Below are 20837 nucleotides of genomic sequence, written 5' to 3' on the forward strand. Positions count from 1 at the left end.
TTAAGTGCAGTACTTAACTTGTCGAGCTCCTTAAAATACATTCTTCTCAAAGAAGCTATGTGCTCTGGAATTTTCTACAGAAGGGAGAAAATGAAAAAAAGCATAAATGTCTACTGAAAAAGCAAATGTTTTCAAACTATGGAACATGAGCCAAAAGGAATGCTATCTGGTCATTTAAAATAATCATTAGAAAGACTTTATGATTATATGGAGAACCTTCTTATAATACATAAAAGGAAAAAGCAGATTTTTGGGTGGTATGAGCATTGCAATTAAAATCATGAAAAATGTGTGCTTGTGAACAATTGACATCTAATAATATATACAGAAATTATAATAGTTCTGTTTAAATGAGGGGTATATAAGTGAGTCATGGTTTGTATTTTCTTTAGTGCTGTGATTATATCCTTTTTAATTTAAAAATGCTCTTTATCTGTACTCTTCTTACTGGAGATAGGAATATGAATCATGAGTTTACGTGCTGCATTTTGATCACCATGAATTCAAGTCAAACTGCAGTGTTGCCTAGCAACAGAATAACTTTTCTGCAGTGAAATTCCCCAGTAGCAGCAACCTATGAAGTATCCCACGAGGAATTCCCTACTAAATTGGGTTCCTGGATCCAATTCCAATGTGGGAGGGGGGTTCCCCCATATCAACAAACATTTCTCAAGACACCAGCAGGATTTCTGAGAATTCAACTTAATTCTTACACTGTCTACTCAAAGATGGCATCAGATTCCACAGGTTAAGGATTCAGTTCTATAAGCCTGCCCACCCAAATATGCATACACTTAAGATGCCAGCTGCAAGCCGGCTCTCAGTGCTTCTGACCAACTAGCTACAGATCGGAGGTTCCAACAACCCACTCAACTCAGAATGCCAATGGCAAGTCCAGGTTGTCATCTGTACTTCTAACCAACTGGCTATAAATCAGAGATTCCCACACCCCAGCCTTGAGTTCAATTAATGTCCTACAATGGCTCACAGAACTCAGAGAAACATGTAACTTTGTAGATCACTGGTCATTGTAAAAGGATATGTAACTGAGCACAGCAGATGGAAGAGAAGGATAGGGCAGCGTATGTGGCAAAGGGCATGGAGCTTCCATGTCCACTGCAGCACTCTCCTGGCATCTCCACATGGTCAACTTGGAAGATCTCCAAAGCCATCTTCTTGGGTTTTTATCATTACATAGGCATGATTGATTTAATGCATTGTCCATTGGTGGTTGATTCAACCTCTACTCCCTCCCCCTCCCCATGGTCTGATGTGGGACTGAAAGTTCTAACCCAGTCACATAGTTGGATTTCTTGGCAACCAGCTCCCATCCTTATGTGCTTCCAAAAGTAACCTCATTCACAATAACAAAAAATAACTTTATTGCTCTCAACATGGGAAATTTCAAGTGTTTCCAGGAGCTGTGAGCCAGGAATTGTGGACAAAGACCAAATATATGTGAAATATATTTTGTGCCTCTGAATAACCAAATATATATTTCTTATAAATCACAATATTGCACCTACCTTAAATCCACCCCATATCCTTATACCCTGTTCTCATATTCCATAGCTTGGGGGGAATTTCATAATCTAATCATATGAGGATATTAAAAATTGGAGGGCTATGTTTTCAAATCCACATCCTTGCATGTTTTGCCTCTTTGTCTAGAAAAGGAGAATGGAGTAATGAACTTTAGATTAACCAAATAACTTATATGCCTATATACATAACCCATGGACACAGACAAAAATTTGGTGAAGGCTGGCGGGGGGGGGGGGTGGAAGTGGGATGGAGGAGGTCAATGGGGAGGAAAGGGGGAACATCTGTAATACTTCCAACAATAAAGATAATTTTTTTAAAAAAAAGGACAAGGAAGGAAAATAGTGAGAGCTTTGATTTCTAGTCTTTATGGATGGTAGCTTGGCATACAGATATAATGTTTCTTTTGTTTATTATTAGGTGCTTTTTGAGATATAATAATATAATGCACTATAAAACTCATCTTTTCAAAGTGGTTTTTAATATATTAGCAGTTCTACAACCATAACCACAGTCTATTTTAGAACATTTTTTTCACCTCAAAAAGAAACCAAACACCCATTAGTAGTCATTCCCCATTTCCCTCCAACTTTTACCTCAGCCCATGCAACATTCAATCTACTTTTTGTCTCTCTGAATTTGCCTATTCTGGACATTTTATAAAAGTGGAATTATAGAATATATGGTCTTTTGTGTCTGGATTCTTTCATTGAGCATAATGTTTTGAAAGGGCATCCATAGTGTAGTATGTATCAGTAAGTTATTCATTTTTATTGCTAAATAATATTCCATTGTACAGATATACCACAATAAGTTTATCCATTCATGCATTGATGGACCTTTAGATTATTTCCACTTTTTTAGTATTATAAATAATGCTGCTATGAACACATTTGTCTACAAGTTTTTGTGTAGACATGTTTCCTTTCTCTTGGAATTATGCCTAGGAGTGGAATTACTGGGTCATAGGGTAGTTCAATTTTTAATGTTTTCAGGAAATGTCAAACTGTGTTCCAAAATGACATAGCCATTTTACATTCCCACTAGCAGAGGGTTCCAGTTTCTCCACATCTTCACCAACACTTGTTATTGTCTATCTTTTTTATTGTAGCCATCCTAGTGGATGCAAGCTGGTGTATCATTGTGGCTTTAATTTGCATGTTCTTGATGACTAATGATATTGAGCATCTTGTCTAGTGCTCATACACCATTTGTTTATTTTCTTCAGAGAAACATCTATTCAAATGCCCATATTTAAATTGAGTTATTTATCGTTTTATTGTTAAAGTTGATTTTTCTTTCTTTTCTCCTTGTTATTCTTGGATTCTCTGTGAAGATGCACTGATGTCAAGGCCTTCTCAGTCACAGAAACACTCAGACCAAGACAGTTAGCACTGGTTAGAGAGGAGAACAGAGGTCAGTCACTGTGCATCATTGTTATTGAATGGAGACACAGCAGGCCCCAGGGAATACTCCCAATAAACTTGCTCATATCTCTCTGGTGTCCTCACATCACTCCTGACATCAAAATCTTGCTCTTTAGCCTCCACAGAGCACAATGCTGCTCTTGCTCTCAAACAGCCCTGGGAAAGGTGCAGGGAGGGATCTCCCTACTGTAAAAGGAAAAGAATAGTCATTGCCACACCCACCAGTCCCCACCCCATGTGGTCAGGTTTTATGCCTATTTACTCCAGAGCCTGGCAAATAGTTGACAAATAAATAAATGTAGAAATCTCCTTTTTAAATTGAAGTAACCATGAGTTGGTTGCTACTGCTTGAAAATTTCCTACATGTCTTAATTTTGTTTAACACCTATTTACCACTTACTGCTCTAAGCATTTTACAAGTAATTTTTACTAATTATTTACAAATAATTTTAAAATTTTACTAATAATTTCAAAATAATTTAATCCTCATAACAAGTCTGTGAAGTGCATAATGTTATCTTCATTTTATAGATGAGATAACTGAGGCATGGATAAACAAAGTAACCTGCCCAAGGCCAACAGCTCAGTGGGGGAGCCAGATTCAAACTTGCCTGGTTCCAATCTATGTTCTCAACTGCCATGCAATGCTCCCTTACCAATTGCGGGGCTTTTTGTTTGTTTGTTTTATCCTCAGTGGAGGATATTTTTTCCCATTGATATTTTAGACCAAGTGGAAGGGAGGAAGGGATGGAGGGAGGGAGAGAGAGAGAGAAAGAGAGAGAGAGAGAGAGAGAGAGAGAGAGAGAGAGAGAGAGAGAGAGAGACATAGATATGAGAAAGACACATTGATTGGTTGTCTCCCGCTTGCAGCCCAATCGCACCCCAACAAGGGCAGGGATGGAACCTGCAACCAAGGTACGGTGCCCTTGACTGGGAATCTAACCAACAACCCTTTGGTCCAAAACCTGATGCTCTAACTACTGAGCAAATTGGCCAGGGCCAATTGCATTTTAAAATATGCTCATTACAGGATTGTAGGGGAAAGAGGGGCAATGTTGGAACTTAGTTCATATAAAGGCACCTCTTCACAGTAGGTAGATTCAAAAAAGTTATCCACAACACAGCTTTAGGGAGGAATCCTGTCATGAATCAATTCCCCAAATAAATAATTCTGTGTTAATGCAATATTGAATTTCATTTTCATATGCTAGTGCTTGTTTTCCTTAAAGCAGGCCTCCCATTTGTTGTTGATAAAATGGTAGTCCCTAACCCAGTTTGCACATAGCCAGCATTCTCTAAATGTTGAATTATGTTGAACGGATTCATTAATTACTTAATGTATAGTGTACAAGCCTGCAGGCTGCTTGCCTAGAGCAGGACTCCCTCCAAAAAAAAAAATCTATGCAGGCCTGGCTGGCTCCTAGGTATAGCACAATGTCCTTGCCCCTCCCCGGACCCAGAGGACAGCTGAGCCTGCCTCACGCTGCTGTTATTCAAGTTCACTACCCTAAACAGAAAGAAGCCCTTCTGGTCATCTGAACTCATTTTCAGTCCCTAGTACTTTGAATATTTTCCCTGGTATGACCACCCACTCCTTCCCTCCCTTTCAAAATCTCCACCCCATGTCCTGAACACTTCTTTATATAGTAAGCAAATTCTCCTTTATAGTCCACCTTCTTGTCTCAGACTCTGCCCTAGAGGACACCTCTACTCCTGGAACCCTCTCCATCAGAGGCTATTATTTCTTCTTTGCCCCATGATGTGCAGTGAGGAGTCTCCTCACTCTTCATTCTTTTCCCATATTACTGTTCCCCCAGTCTTACAAAAATGGCAGAAATTATGAGCTATCTATCTCAACCCATTGTAACTTAATGTCATCTGTCTATACACACTCTTACTCCCCTCGTTGCACTTATCTACTCCTCAATGACTTTCTCAACTCCTCCATCCCATCCCCCATTCATTTTAAACACAAATATTATTTTCAGGGTCTGCATCTGAGGGAACCTAAACTTAGACACTAATACAGTTTCTTCTTTTTTAAATTCCTCACCCAAGGATATGTATTTTTATTAATTTTAGAGAGAAAAGAGGGAGGGAGAAAGAGGGAGGGAGGAAAAGAGAGAGGGAGAGAGAGAGAGAGAGAGAGAGAGAGAGAGAGAGAGAGAGAGAGAGAGAGAGAGATCAGTTGTCTCCCTCCCATATGTGCCCAGACTGGAGATTGAACCTGCAAACTTTTGGTATATGGGACAACACTCCAACTGATTGAGCCACATAGCCAAGACAACATTCACATGATCTATTCTTCAACTTCAGTTTAGCAATTCACAAGCATAGAAACTTTCTACTGCTCATCATCTGGAACTGGAGTGTGCCTTCAATGTCTAAATTCCCATCTGTGGCCATAGCCATCTACATTCAACTTCTCCCACTCTTTAATGAAAACTATATCAGCATTTGGCCATTATCGTTGTAGTAGTAATAGTAATAAATACAATATAAAGTATAAGGTTTAGAGAGCATTTACTATATGCTAGACACCGCTCTAAGTAATAACATGAAATAGTCAAGAATCTGTTGCCCTTACTCCTACCATGTTTCATTTTTTCAAATGTACCCTGACTTCCCTGGTCTCTCTATTTGACTAGTCAATTCCTGGGGCCACAGCAAGGAGACAATAGGATAAACTAGGGTCCATAATTCAGAGTGGTGTTTCCCCAAGGCAACCTAGAATAGCACAGCTGAGGTCCCCATGAGAATTGTGGCCAAAAGGAGCCAAGTTGTAGTTGAATAAGCTGACAAGCTGGGTTTATTATTTCTTGAAGAAAAAAAAAAAACACCATGGGGATTCTGTGGGAATGTCATTGAGAGAGTGTTAGAAAAGACTTATCTTAGTATATTTGGCCCTGGGTCAGGTGCTTTGAAGGAGAGTTTCAGGAAGCATGGCTTTGCTCTAAATTGGATGCTTTCGGAAAGCAGTGTTAATTCTATGGTTGTGTGTCATAATAAATCTCATCTAGGAAGAGGGAAGACTAGATGAGACTAAAGCTATGATTGGTAAAGAAGCGGTAGTCATTCATACTATCTGGGAGAGGGACATGTTTGGTCATTTTTGTGGTTTGAGCAATGTTTATGTTTTGTCTGTGTTCAAATGTAATTATCAGGTGATCTTGTTTCTGTTTTGATCCATTGTGGCCATAGAGCAGCCTCATCTGATGTTGGGGTTCTGGGAAATAGTTTTATATTCAACTAGAATATAACATTACCCAGCTTTGAGTGCCCAGCCAGCTCACAGCAACACAAGGCCCTGCTGATGGTACCAGGCTAACTCCCAGATGCCAGGGGCTATTGTTGTTTTTTTTTTCTCAGGGGAAATATGCAGAGCTTCAGATTTGAAGATGGAAGAATAACACACAACACTTATTTCTCCCATTTTTTTTCATAGTAGAACTTCAGTTTTGTTCAGGGACCCACCCTGCCCCCATGCATCCATGTTCTTCAGGGGAAGTGAGTACCACTGCACAAATTTAAGGGAATATCTTAGTGCTCAGGATAGTTTTTTCCCTTTCATAGAACTTGGTTCAAAAATGGCCATGTGACCTAATTTTGGCCAATGACTCTTGAAGGAAGTTGCTCTGCGTGTATGGGAGGCAACCAATCAATGTGTCTCTTTCACATCAATGTTTCTCTCTATCTGTCTCTCCCGCTCACTTCCACTCTCTCTAAAAATCAATGGAAAAATACCCTCAGGTGAGGATTAATAATAACAACTATCCTACTATTAATAATAGTTATCCATGTACATATATATTTATCTCCATAGCTCTAAGATATATTCCTTTTAGATCAGAACCATTAGTTTTGAATACCATAGAATTTGGTACAGTAAAACTACATAAAAAAACTCTCAAAAATGTTTTTAAATATGTTTATTAGTACCACAAAAATAAAAAGAACATTAACATTTGCTCAGTATCAGACACCCAGATGGTGTATCATATAAATAAAACCTATTTGATAAAATCACAAAGAAACATTTAAATAAGGAATTGTTATCTTTGTGAGAAATATAAAGCCAATGATCTCACATGTTTTTAATACCACAGCCTATAAAACATTATCCATCTCCTATCTCCATTATGATACTTTATTTTGCCTCCAAATCTCAAGAACAGGATACTCAAAATCTGTACACACATAATGGTTTAGCCTTATAAACATCATTGTATCTCCAATTAGGATTAAAGAAAAGATAATAGAGATGATTCTGATTTTAGTGATCAGAAACCAAAGAGAACCTCCTTGTCAGAACCACTGTGACTATGGGAAAAGCATGATTTTTTACGTCATTTGTTTGAACATTCATATAATTACTACATTTAAACCCAGTAATTGTTGAACCTATTAAATGATACAAATTTAAAATGTTTAATATTTTGTATATGTAAAATTATAAGGGATGAGTTTACAATGAAAAACATGAAGAAAAGTGGGGGGAAATAATACCATTTATTGAGCACTGACCATAGGCCAGAACACTATGCCAGCACTTACTGGTACACAGACACTTTCATTTAATTCTAAGTGCAGTAGACATAATCACACCCATATTGCAAATTAGGAAACTGAAGGTTAGAAAGACTAAGTAATTTGCCCGAACACATAGCCACTGAGTGTCAGGACACAAATACAGATATGCCTCAGACCCCAGTCCATGTTCTTTACCACCTCTCTATACCACCAGCCACCACACACACACACACACACACAAAACCCACACATCTCTTTGTAAATCACTCTGCAAACAAGTTTCCAAAAGTACATATATGTCTTCTTTATTTGATGAAGCAATTCCAACAAATCAGGAATTCATTGTAAGAAAATAATATTTCTTCCCTCTCCCAACCCCTTATTTTGAAGAATCTGTAATGTTCTCCAAATACTCTGTTTGCTTAATTCTATTTCCCAACTCCCTTACAGACTAGTTCTGATTGATGGGCTATAAACAAAGGGATATGTGTCACTCCCGGTAGAAGCAGTAAAAGCATCTCTTTCTTTAAATGGCAGCTACAATATTGCTATATATCTATCTGATTGGGTCTCTGAGGACTGTGTGACCTTCCTCACATTGACTCATGATGGATATGTATCATGAATGAGATACAAGTCATTATTGTATTAAGCCACTGATATATGGTGGTAAATTTGTTACTAAAACATAACCCAGCCTATCTTGACTAATATATCTGCCAAATAACAAATAATATTAAATAGAAAAAAACTTCATGTATGAGTTTTTACTGCAGCAGTAAAAATTAGTTAAGGCCATAAATGTACAACAGACAAATAGTCAAATAAACTATTATAAAAGTTACCATATAGTAAGACTGCCAATTAAAATAATTGTGACACTTATGATAAAGTATTAAATGGAGAAAGCAGATTACAAACTGTATCTTTGACATGCATTCTAACACAAAGTATTTATATGTACATATGGAACTATAAAGAGACCTGGAAAAAATGAAACCAGTATTTTGATAAATAATGTAATATGAAGATAGGAGAGAGATTGTTATTTTATGATGTTGTCTACAAAGAAATGTATTAAAATTGATCCTTTCCCCACACTTCATATCAAATTAATTCTTTCTCTTTTTTAATTTATCTTTATTATTGAAAGTGTTTTAAATAATAAATTTCTTAAGGGAAGACATTAGAAAACCAAAATAGAACGGTTGAAGTATAGGAGTTTTACGTTACCAATAGTTGTTTTTCATATTTATAATTAATTTTCATATTTTTAATTATAATTAATTAAAAAAGAAATCAGACCTTTGACAGATTAAGCATCAATTTCTCTTCATATTGGCCAGTCGAGAAACTCTTTCTTCTGGTCAACTCCCTCTTTAGTGTCATGCCTGCTGAGATAATCCTAAAGCCTTGCAATTTTATTATTTACATTTCAATGTAATAGTCACCTGGTCTTCTAAGGAAAGCTCAACTATAAACAATAAATATCTTCAGGAACAATCTAATTAAGTGCAGTAATCTTCCTAGTGATTTCTTTCATTAAAAAAAAGCTACCTCACTTGTGAATATAGAAATATGATTTTAGGAAAGAGTCACTATCCATGTTTCCTTCCCCAAAATGCTGTCTAACTGGTTTTTGGTTTTTGAAACAAGATTTCAATTCTCACTTGTTAGAATCTTCTTTGTTAGAATCTTCTTTGTTAAGCCACAAAAATAAAATGACAGATCCAAGAGGTGTCATAGAAAGACCGCTAATCATGCATTTCTCACATGCTTCTATAGAACCCATGTGGCATGACTCACTTGCAAGTAAAATCTCTAGAGCGAGTGTCACCTGTTTAATTACAAACAGCTGCTAATTCCAAGCTTCACCATAAGACAAATTCCTTCACAGTGAATCTTATGCTAAGTGGAATGTGTTATAGCATTTGGTTTATTTTTTAAATCTTTCTTGTTGCAAGTATTACATATATCCCCTTTTCCCCCCATTGACCTCTCCCACCTCCCCCATGGACACAACATTGCTTTCTTATAACTTGTATCCCAGTTCTGCTTGAGCCATTTGAAATTGGAGGCAAGCTTTGTTTTTCCCTAAGATCAAGATGTCCACTGTGGAATTCACAGGTAGTTTTAAAATACAGCCCTAGATTTGGCTTTATTGAATCAATAGGAAAAAAATAATAATAATGCAGAAAAACAAACAAGCCTTCACAGACTAAGTCACTGGGAAACTTCAGTGTTATTGGGATTTAGTTATCCATAGATGAACTTGTGGAAATAAAGAAGAAATCTCTTCTTGGAGATAAATTTCAAGGGTCATCTTCAAAGAAAATAGATCAAAATGGAAAACATGCTCTAATGAAAATCAAAAAAGGCCTCCTGTTGTCATAATCATTTAATCAGTGATAATACTTTATTTTCAAGGAAGATGAGTAAAGAAATCAGCATGTCCATCCAAAATTAGAACCTAGATTGAAATGCCAATAAAAATTACTCCTGGTGACACTGAAATACCACTCAAAATATAATACTTTAATCATACTAAAAATAGAAGATATAATGATAACAGTTTGAGAGAACTTGACATTGTTGTCCATGTTAAAGACAATATTCTAAAAAAACTATTAAAAGCACGTAATGATATTTAGTCATTTGAAATAAGAGATAATAAGAGATTTGTGGCAGATACTATTGATTGCCTTCCCAACAAACACTTCCTCCTTCATTTTTGCTAAGAAAACCTCAATTTGGATTCTTTTAGCTATGTGCTATTAAGAAATAGTATCCCAAACTTGGAAACAAGGCAAAATAATGACTGCCTCTCGTTCTATGTCTAATAGGATCAACCAAAGAGTATCTAATTCTTCAGGGAAATGTACAATTATTTGACTTACAATTAACTCTTGGCTCTGTAAAGAGAGATATTAATTTGTAGAACATTAATAAGTTGCAAGGAATTTCTGTCTAATAAAAAAGATAACCTCTAAGGTTACAGTTTTATCGTACTGTAGGATATTAATAAATTTTATAACTAATTTAGCAATTGCATTTCAACATTCTTTCTTTCCTTGACCCTATCACTTTCCCCTAACCAACTTTGAACCAATTTTACTATTTTGATGGCTCCCTCATTAAGGAGTTATCTTTGACATGTGTTCATTTTACGCTTGATAAGAGGCATGCTATTAACCATTTGAAATTTAGACTTTGACAGTATCCAGCCCCAGGGAATGAATTGTGATTAATCTCAGACAAATGTGGAATTCCCTTACCCCTTTACCAGTAATTGTTCTAGGAGTGAGCATATGGACCTGTTCTGATCAATGACACAAAAAGAGAAGTCTTCTGGGCCTTCTAGGAAAAAAACCCTGCTTTCTCTGAAAAAGAGATGATAAAGAGAAAGCCTTTTTTATCACTTTCCAAGTTTCTTCCTTAGGATGGTGTCATACAAACCTGAGCCAGCCATCTTGCTATGAGAGGAGACATCACTGAATACACTAGAGATAATAGAGCAGATGTGCTGGGGTCCAACCCCAGCAGGTCCAGGGGTCCCCAAAGGTGTGGACGGAGTCAGCGAAGAAGGAATGACACAAAGACAGCGTTCAGTTGATCAGCAGCCTAGCCAGGATCTCTAGCCAAGTTCTGGTTAGGATCTCCAGCCAAGTTCTGGTTTTTATTGTCTTGTTACATCTGTATTTACACCAGTTGATTTTAATCCTGTCAATTTCTATTGCAAAGGTTAGGGCGTTTCTTATCTCCATTCCAGGGAGTAAAGATTATGTAGCTTAAGCGTGATTGTTTGTAGTTAAAGTGATTAACTACCTGCCTGGCACTTAGTTAAGGGGTTTTCTCCCCTCCCTAACTTCAGGGAAAAATCCCTACCTGGGGAAACAACCTTTCTCGGAGAGGTGACCTTGGTTAAAACACATAGCGCTAAGGGGAGCAAACATATTAAGAACAGTATGCTATGTACACCAGGTCCCTTGAAACATATGCTGTGCAGATGTTTCTTTCCTGCAGTGACTGTGTCAAGCAGCAAGGATGGACCGGCTTCCGGCACAGATGAATCCAGGGAAAACCCGAGTCCTTGACAACATCACTGGGTTCCATTATTGATCATGAACCACCTAGTTCTGCACTTCTGGTTAAATATACAACGCAAGTCTTCATGATATTATTAGATGAATGTTTTGTCACTTGCAGCTAAATGGATTCCTAACTGACAAATTAGAAAGTAATAGGAAAAAAATGAAATGCAGAGATACATTATTTGAGTTCTTAGTTGCTACAATCAAAATAACATCCAAAAATGACTTGTTTTTAACTTTATACTACCCCAGAGTCTGATCAGAAAACATAGAGACATATTTGAACCTTTGCTATGGCAGTGAGTGGGCCAAGGGCTGTGAGTGTAGGAACAGTATGAGAATAAATGGCCTATTACCCAGAAATGTTTTGGTCCATTTCAGGAAGGATATTGCTGAACCATTTTTTGAAATAAGAATATTTACTTGGTTGGATAGCTTCCCATCCTCGATTGGCTAGCTCACAATGTCAATAGCAGCTCTACAACTCTTTAGGTCTGACACGCAGACCTTACAGGCCCTCATTTATATTACTGTTGTTTCAACAAAAGTGCCTTCGTTAGGTGCTTTATGAACATTGACATCCCTTTGGAGATTGCAGATATAAGTTATATTATACTCTCTGTAATAAATTTATTGTAGAAGACACTGATGACTATTATTTACTTTTTTAAGGGTGACAGAATTCTTTGAATTCCCCAGTAACGGACATTCTGATTAAACAATGAATATACTCTATATTTTTAACATAGTGAACCTGAAAGTATCTTCACAAAAGTATCAAATTATTTTGATTCATGCTTAAATGAGAAATGTATACAGAGTTACAAAGGGTCTTTGAGAGATCATCCAATCCTAATCTTGGTTTAAAGGTGAGGAAACAGAGACCCAGGGGAATTTTATCATTGATCATTAAAAAATGCAAGTGCTCCCCTAGTCTCTAAACCAATAGAAAAAGAAAGCAAATTTAAAAGATGGTATTTCTTATCCCAAGTTTCCACCACCTCTCTCAAATACTCCAGGAGGAGCGGGGGGAAAGGTGTTGCAGAAGGAATTGAGTGATAGTAAGAGCTGTAGTAGATGCTGTTGTTTCCCCACCCATATCTTCTGGTACTTACCTATCAAAGTCAAATGTTACTTAGTGTAAAACCCTGTAATTCTCCGGTCATAGGTGATTGGTCAGTCCACATGGGAGAGAGAGAGAGAGAGAGAGAGAGAGAGAGAGAGAGAGAGAGAGAGAGAGCGAGCTGCTGCATAAATAGTCTTCCTTTTTAAGGTGACCAACTCATTCCCGTTTGTACAGGACTGTCCTGCTATTAGTATTGGGAGTCCCACATCTAAGGAAACCTCTCAGCCCCATTCTAACCCAGATAATTGGTTACCCTAATTGGGATATCTCTGTGGCATGTTCTACATAGTGTTCTACAGTTCCCCAGTATGATTGAGCTTCAGTTGCTCACAATAATCACTGGCTTGACAACACAGTCTTTGTGGTCTTATTCCCTAACCTGTTTTACTTCCCTACCAATGTTTTTCATAATCACCTCCAAAATAATAATTTATTTTTGAAATCCTTATTTCAAGATCTACTTTGGAGAAACTCAAACTAACATAAGAATTAACACTTATGGAGAGCTTACTACATATCAGACACTATCCTGAATGCTTTACATATTTTAATATATTTCATATTCATAATACTTTGAGGCTGTGATATTATCATCCCCATATTACAGTAGAGGAAACAAGGGGCATACAGCAGTTTATTTTACCCACACTCATACAGCCAGCAAGTGGTGGAATGAGATTTGAACCCAATCTAACTCCAGATCTTGCATTTGTAATTACTTCCCTACAGTGTGGTGTGGAAAATAAAGCCTTTAATCAGAACCACTGCCAGATAATTCTTTCAGAGGATATGTATTGTGTGAGTCAACCATTTTCACCTCTGAGGGAAAAGTTACAGAAACATGTGTTGTAGAAGACGCAATATGAGCCTTAAAGTGGCCATGCTAGGATCTGAGAGCAGATAGGAATGCCCTGTGAGGGGCATAATTGGCACATCAACCCCTGTGGACTCCCAAAAGTTGATGTACAAGGGGGAAGGGGACTCTGAAGCCTCAGGAAGCAGAGGTGAGGAAGTGTAGTTGAGGACCAGAGGTCAGTGACCAGAATCAAGGTTTGCTCCTGAGCACAGAACAGTTGGGTCACCAGCCCATCTCTCCCCTCATGGATGTACACTGGAGTCTCAGAGCAAGCTGTCTGCAGGGGCAGCTGACATTTTGATGATGATCATTGCCTTAATTGGGTTCTCCAAAAAGCAGATGCTGAAGCAAGGATTTGGTTGTAATTAGTTTATTTAGTAGGTCATCCCTAAGAGTATGAATGAGAGGGTAGGTAGAGTGAGAAAAGGAAAAGAGGGAAACCAGTAAAAGGTACATCCATAAGGTTTCCACAATAGGGAGCTATGGCTCCATCCCTCTGGAGACCCTCAGAGAAACTGCATGTAACAAAATAGTCCAACTGAGGACTGAGGAAGCTAGAGTATTTAATAATCAAGTCCATCCCTCATTGGTTAATAGTCACTCTTGGAGCGTTAACTCTTCAACATTGCTTTCCAACCACACTCCTGGGATGAAAGAACCAAGAATTTCCTCCTGTAAGGAACTGTTGTCAGGTGACCTCTGGGGTAAACCAAGGAGATGGGGATGAGCGTACACATAGTACCTGCCACATTTATCTTCCTCCAAAGACTTGGAGTCTAGGTGTATACAGTATCTCATTTCTGGGAATAGCAGCTAAGACTTAAACCATTTACCAAAACCAAAAAGCAGATAAATTGGCCACTGTTAGAGGCATTAGCATACTAAGGAGAGCTTCGCGAAAGATCCAAAATTTTATAGGACTCAAAGTCATGAATAATAACAATAATAATCATTATGTTGAAAAATATTTATTGTGCACCTAATATATGGCAAGTATTGGCTCATGGTGAACAAAGTTCATGCCTTCATGAAACTTACATTTTAATGGAACAAAAAATCATAAACAAATAAATATATAGTATAATGTTAGGTGCCAATACATGTCATGAAGAAAATAAGGTAATGGGCTAGACACAGGTGGATGGGAGATAGGAGTCATTTATGTACTGTGATCAAGGAAGACCTCTTGAGGAGAAAATACTTGAGGGGGCACCTGAATAAAAGGCCATAGTAAGTCATGAGTGATGTGAATGCCTGGGATTAGAAGCATTCCAATGAGAGAGATCAGCACATAAAAAGTCCCAGAACTGGAACATGCCTGCATGGTCAAGAAACCACAACAAAATCATGGCTTGATGAAAGTGAGGGATAACGGATATCAGTAAGAAAGGAGATCAGATAAATAGACAAAGGCCAAATCATGTAAGGCCTTATAGGCCATGGTAGGCTTTGAATTTTGTTCAAAGCGTGATGAGAAGTCAACATAGGGCTTTGAATAGATCTGGTTTACATTTAGAAAGATTGGTCAGGCTGCTGTGTGGTAACTAGACTCTAGGCAAAAGTGCAAGTAGGAACACCAGTTAAGAAGTCATTGTGTGGTAACTAGACTCTAGGCAAAAGTGCAAGTAGGAGCACCAGTTAAGAAGTCATTGTGGTAGTTCAGGGAAGAGGTGATAGTAGCTTGGACTAGAAAGATTGAAATTGTCTGGTTTTTGATACGGTCACAGTTGACATTTATCGAACATTCACTGGTTAAGGGCTTTATAGACATTATCCTCATAACCACCCTCTGAAGTAAATACCACTAGTCCCTACTTACTAAGTAGGAACTAACTAACATTCAAAGAGGGTAACTTGCCCCATTCCCCTCAATTAGCACTGGTTTACCAAAGGAAATTCTGAAATTTAAACAAGCAAAGTAACATATCCAAGTAATAAACATATAAGCAATAAACAATAGAGTCTGAGCTCATACAAATTTGTCTAACTCAAGACCTAAAACTATTTTGTCTCCAAATAAACAAATATGGGCCACAGTTACTAATGTTAGGCTAATATTTGAGCAAACTTGTTATATTCAGGTTAAGGAAAGAATACTATCACATATTAATCATAGGCAGGGGAAGACTGGAGAGGGCTATAGTTGGTGGTAAACCCGGGGCTAGGAAATTTTACTTTTGGACTAGGCCACTTACTAGAACCCTTGGAGTGAGGAGGTGCTTGAATTCACACAAAATAAGATTTTTGAAGGCCTCTAGAAGCCATGAAATACGTTAAAATGAACATAAATGTTAGACTGTACTCTCTCCTTCTCTAGACACAAAGCAGATTTGTACAGTTTAAGTAATTCTGGTCTGAACAGATTGGTCTGTGAACCATCTGAATCCTTCTGACAAAAGAAGAAGGTGGGAACATACTTCCTTGATGGGTTGGCCTTGGAAACCTGAGTAAAAATTGACACTGGGAGAATTAGCAGCTGACAGGGCTGCTTCCCACCAAGTGAGAGTTTAATAAACAAAATCTAAATTCGCCCCAGCTTGGCTTCAGCAATTTGAAAATGACATCCAAGATGGCATAATCGCTGAGGAGAAAATCACAGCCTGGTTTGCAGTTGGAAATTGCTAGCTTGGTGGCAGCTGTTGTTCACTCATGGTTGAACTGCTCTGTCATTAGATTTCAGAATAGGATAACACAAAGGGAGAGATGAAGCCTTCACCTTCCTTGGCTATGGAGCAAATAAGACTTCAGGAAAATCTAATTTACAGTCAACCAAGTATTTACTACATGTGGTCAGAGCTATGTTAAATGTCATATAAACCATGGCGGGAGATAGGGAGAAGGGGCTTACCATATTACTAGCATTCAGGAGAAATTACAAAGGTGTTCCAGTTACCTGTGTGATGCCTCTCAGCTCCAAATCCACCCTTCTTTGCCCTGATTTGTGATACTGGAGCTGGATCCCATAAATATTTCTCCTTTGCCAAATGGTGCAGTTTTAGGTTTTACCAATAAAAGGTGTTAGAGTTACATGGCAGGGTAAAGGGAGGTTCCTTTTCGTAATGTGCTGTTTGTTTCTTGCTTGCTTCTGCATGACACAGTGGCCAGGGGCATTCAGAACACCTAGATGTGCCCACTCCTCAGTGAGTTTCAGAATACCCCCACAGGTGGCTTCCTTTCCAGTTTCGGTGACATTATTACAAAGAGCTTCCAATAAAATTCCACTATCAAACCAGAGGGCAGCTTTTCAGAGTGTTTTGTAGCACCTCCTGGTCAACTTCTTGTGAGTCTCATCCGCACCCTAGTTAGTAGCTTCCTAGTGAGTTTAGTTGGCACCCTAGCCAGTAGTTTCCTACTTGCTGGCCCCTGTCTGTAGCACCTTAGTGAGGTCTACGGGGGGCTTCTCAAAATTTGTTCCTGCCTTAGGTACTCTGCCTCAGCCCTGAAAGTAGTGGATGCCCCTATCATCTGCTTCCCTGTATTGTTTAGAATTATTCTTTACCCTTAGTAGTTGGTCCTCTTTTATTAGTTAATAACTCTTTATATTAAACTCTCTGTGTTCTAATTACTGTGTGGTTTCTGCCTCCTGACTGAAAACTAGTTGGTACTAAAGGTAAGAGAATTTAAGTGCAAAACTGGGAGATAACTACAGTCATGCGCCACATAATGACATTTCCATCAATGATGGGCCACATATACAATGGTGGTCCCATAAGATTATAATGGGGCCTAAAATTCCTATCGTCTAGTGGCATAGTCAGCATAATGCACAATGCCGTTACTCATGTGTCTGTGGTGATGGCTGGTGTAAACAAACCTGCTGTACTGCTGGTCATACAAAAGTATAGCACCTACAGTTATGTACAGTATATACTACTTGGTAATTATGATTCCTTTTAAGTGGCAAGAAGTAATTTCAGAGAGTAACAATAGATTAAGAACTAACCAATTAATTCAGCAATGTTCCCTGAGCACCTACTATATGTCAGGTTCTTAAGTGCAGCTTTACAGCAATAAAGAAAACAAAGAGATCTTCCCTTGTGGAGCTTACATTCTACAGGGGCGGAGAGGGTGAGGCAAGAGAGAGACTATAAACAGTAGACATAATAAACACATTGGTATAATAGATGTTGATGAATGACATGAAGTGGGGAGTGTGTTCATTTCTTTTTGCTGCTGTAACAAATTACCATAAATAATAGTTTTGTTTTTGTTGTTGTTAAACCTCACCAGAGGATATTTTTCCATTAATTTGAGAGAGAGTGGAAAGGAGGGGGAGATATATATAGAGAAAGACAGAAACATCAATGTGAGAGAGACACATCGATTTGTTGCCTTCCACGTGCGTCCTGATCAGGGCCAGGGATCAAGCCTGAAACCAAGGTACATGCCCTTGACTGGAATTAAACCTAGGAGCCTTTAGTCCAGAGGCCAATGCTCTATCCACTGATCCAAACCAGATAGGGCACCATAAATAATAGTTTTTAAAAACACAAATTTACTATCTTATGGTTTGCAGGTCAGACGCTCTAAAATCAAGGTATTGGTATTAGCAGGACTGCATCCTTTCTGGAGACTCTAAAGGAGATTCAGTCCCTTGCTTTTTTCAACCTTTAGAGATCACCTGCAATTCTTTGGCTCATAGTCTCTTCCTCCATCTTCAAATCCAGCAAGATAACATCTTCAAATTGTTATCCTCTCTTACCTGTTTCTATGTCACATCTCTGATTCTGACTCTCCTGCTTTCCTCTTATAAGAACCTTTGTGATTATATCAGGCCCACACAGATAATACAGTATAATGTCCTCATCTCAAGATCCTTAACTTAATCACACCTGCAAAGTCCCTTTTGCTATATAAGGTCATATATTCGCAGGTTCTGGGGATTAGGATGTGAACATCTTGAGAGGGGTATTATTCTGCCTACCACAGGGGATTGCATTTTTAAATTGTTGGCTATGATAGGTATCATTAAAAGGTAAGATTTCAGAAAAAACTTAAGGTAAGGAAGTTACCTATGAAGTTACACTTATGGAAAATGTTATGGAAGGGGACAACAGCCAGCACAAAGGTCCTGAAGCTGGAAGGTTGTAGTGTGTTGAGGAAACAAGTTGGTCAGCACAGCTGGCAGATAGTTGGTGAGGAAGAGTACCAAGAGACAAAACAAGAGAGAGAGAAAATCATTTAGGGTGAATAATTGGGGTGAGGACATTGATCAGATTAAGAAAGACATCTGCCGCCCTAACTTGTTTGGCTCTGTGGATAGAGCATCGGCCTGCAGACTGAAAGGTCCCAGGTTCGATTCCGGTCAAGGGCATGTACCTTGGTTGCGGGAACATCCCCAGTAGGGGGTGTGCAGGAGGCAGCTGATCAATGTTTCTCTCTTATCGATGTTTCTAGCTCTCTATCCCTCTTCCTTCCTCTCTGTAAAAAATCAATAAAATATATTTTAAAAAAAGAAAGTCATCTGCCTTACATGTTAAAGGCTCTCTCTGGCTGCCATATTGCGAGTAGACTATAGGAAGGCAAAGGATCAATTGATAAGAACTGCTTGGAATGTTCCATGAAGAAGAATGCTGAGACTAAATTCACACATGGAAGGAATGAAAACACAACTTGGGGTCTTGGGTCCAATATTTTCTACTCCTATAGTGTATATGGGGTTCCTGAAATGTTAGACTAAGGAAGCATATTTCATATATGTTATAGAGAATTATAAAAAATAATTTAAGCAGAGCAATGTTAATGTATCTAAAATTTTTGTAGAGGTAACCATAAGAAAAACTGTCTCACTGAACAGAAATTCAAATGTGCATGTTTCTCATATTCTTGATTTTGCAATGTATTTGATACATTGTTTAACACAGTGGTCGGCAAACTACAGCCCCTTGAGTGTGGCTCTTCCACAAAATACCACGTGTGGGCGCGCACGTACAGTGCAATTGAAACTTCGTGGCCACACTCAAGGGGCCAAAGAGCCGCATGTGGCTTGCAAGCTGCAGTTTACCGACCACTGGTCTAACATGTGTAGAACTTGTGATAATGGCTTCTTGGTTATACAGTTTTATTTTTAATTGCAAACACCTGACAGTTTAGATGGTCCCTTACCTCAATCAACTAGATGCTATTTAAACCTATGGAAGTGACACTTATGGTGAAGAAAGAGGATTTTCATCTAGTCTCAAGCTGATCCTAACAAGGGACCTGACCTGTTCCTGTAAGAGATCACTAGAGACTCAGTTTTTTTCTCTGCAGTTCTATAAACTTGGGAAACTAACTTTACTAAACACTCAAGATGATCAATCCTGGGGAAGCAAGACAGATAGTACAACCAAGTGCTAATTAATTAATGAAGTTTGAGGTTTAGGACAATCACTTTTCTACCGAGAAAACTTATTTCTGATAATAACCACTTGAAAGGCTAAATTATAGATTACAAAAGCTTATATTACTAAAAGTTTAAATTTATATATTTCTTCATGCCAGGTACTGTTCTGACCACATTTTTATTCATTTATTCAACAAATAATTATTGAGTACCTTCTTTATGCCAGACATTGTTCTAGGCACTTGGAAAACATGAATTTTACAAAAAGGTTCATGTTTTGAATATTTTGAAGATAAATACATCAGGATTTCCTGGTGGGTTGGATATGAAGAGTGATATAAAGAGAAGTCAGGGATTAATCCAAGTTTCAGGGAAGGAAAGGTGGTCAGTGAAGAATTCTCCATGAGGGTGCCCCTGTCTGGACAACTGGGCTCCAATGGTTGTCCTCAAATCTTCAACTACAGTCTATTGCACCCAACAGTCTTGTGTTACTCATATTTGGAGGGAATGAAGGTGAAACGGAGGTGCCTGAGCATGGGACAGGTTTCAGGAGGCAAGACTGTGACCTACTGAATGTGGATCAAGAATTTGGATAGGGTAGGAATTCAAAAAGAAAGAGGCCCAGGAAACTGTAAATCTCTCCACCTGAACAATCCTTACTAATACTGCAACAGACCCTGAGCATCCCAAAACATACAGAAGAGAGCTTAAGACACTTGAGAAAGTTTACATGGGACTCATATAAAAAGAGGGGCTGAAGAAAGCCAGAAGACTTGAAAGTATTTGGGGATTCAGAATGTATTACCTTTTATTACATAGTTATAAATATAATTATTATGAGTTAGTAACTAAGATAAACATATCAACCCTCATATCAACCTTAGAAGATAGGTTACTAAATTATTCTTGTTTCATAAGTGAGAAAAAATTGGGTCCTAGA

Source organism: Myotis myotis, unplaced genomic scaffold, assembly GCF_014108235.1.
Source record: "Myotis myotis isolate mMyoMyo1 unplaced genomic scaffold, mMyoMyo1.p scaffold_m19_p_4, whole genome shotgun sequence".
NCBI classification, from domain to species: Eukaryota; Metazoa; Chordata; class Mammalia; order Chiroptera; family Vespertilionidae; genus Myotis; species Myotis myotis.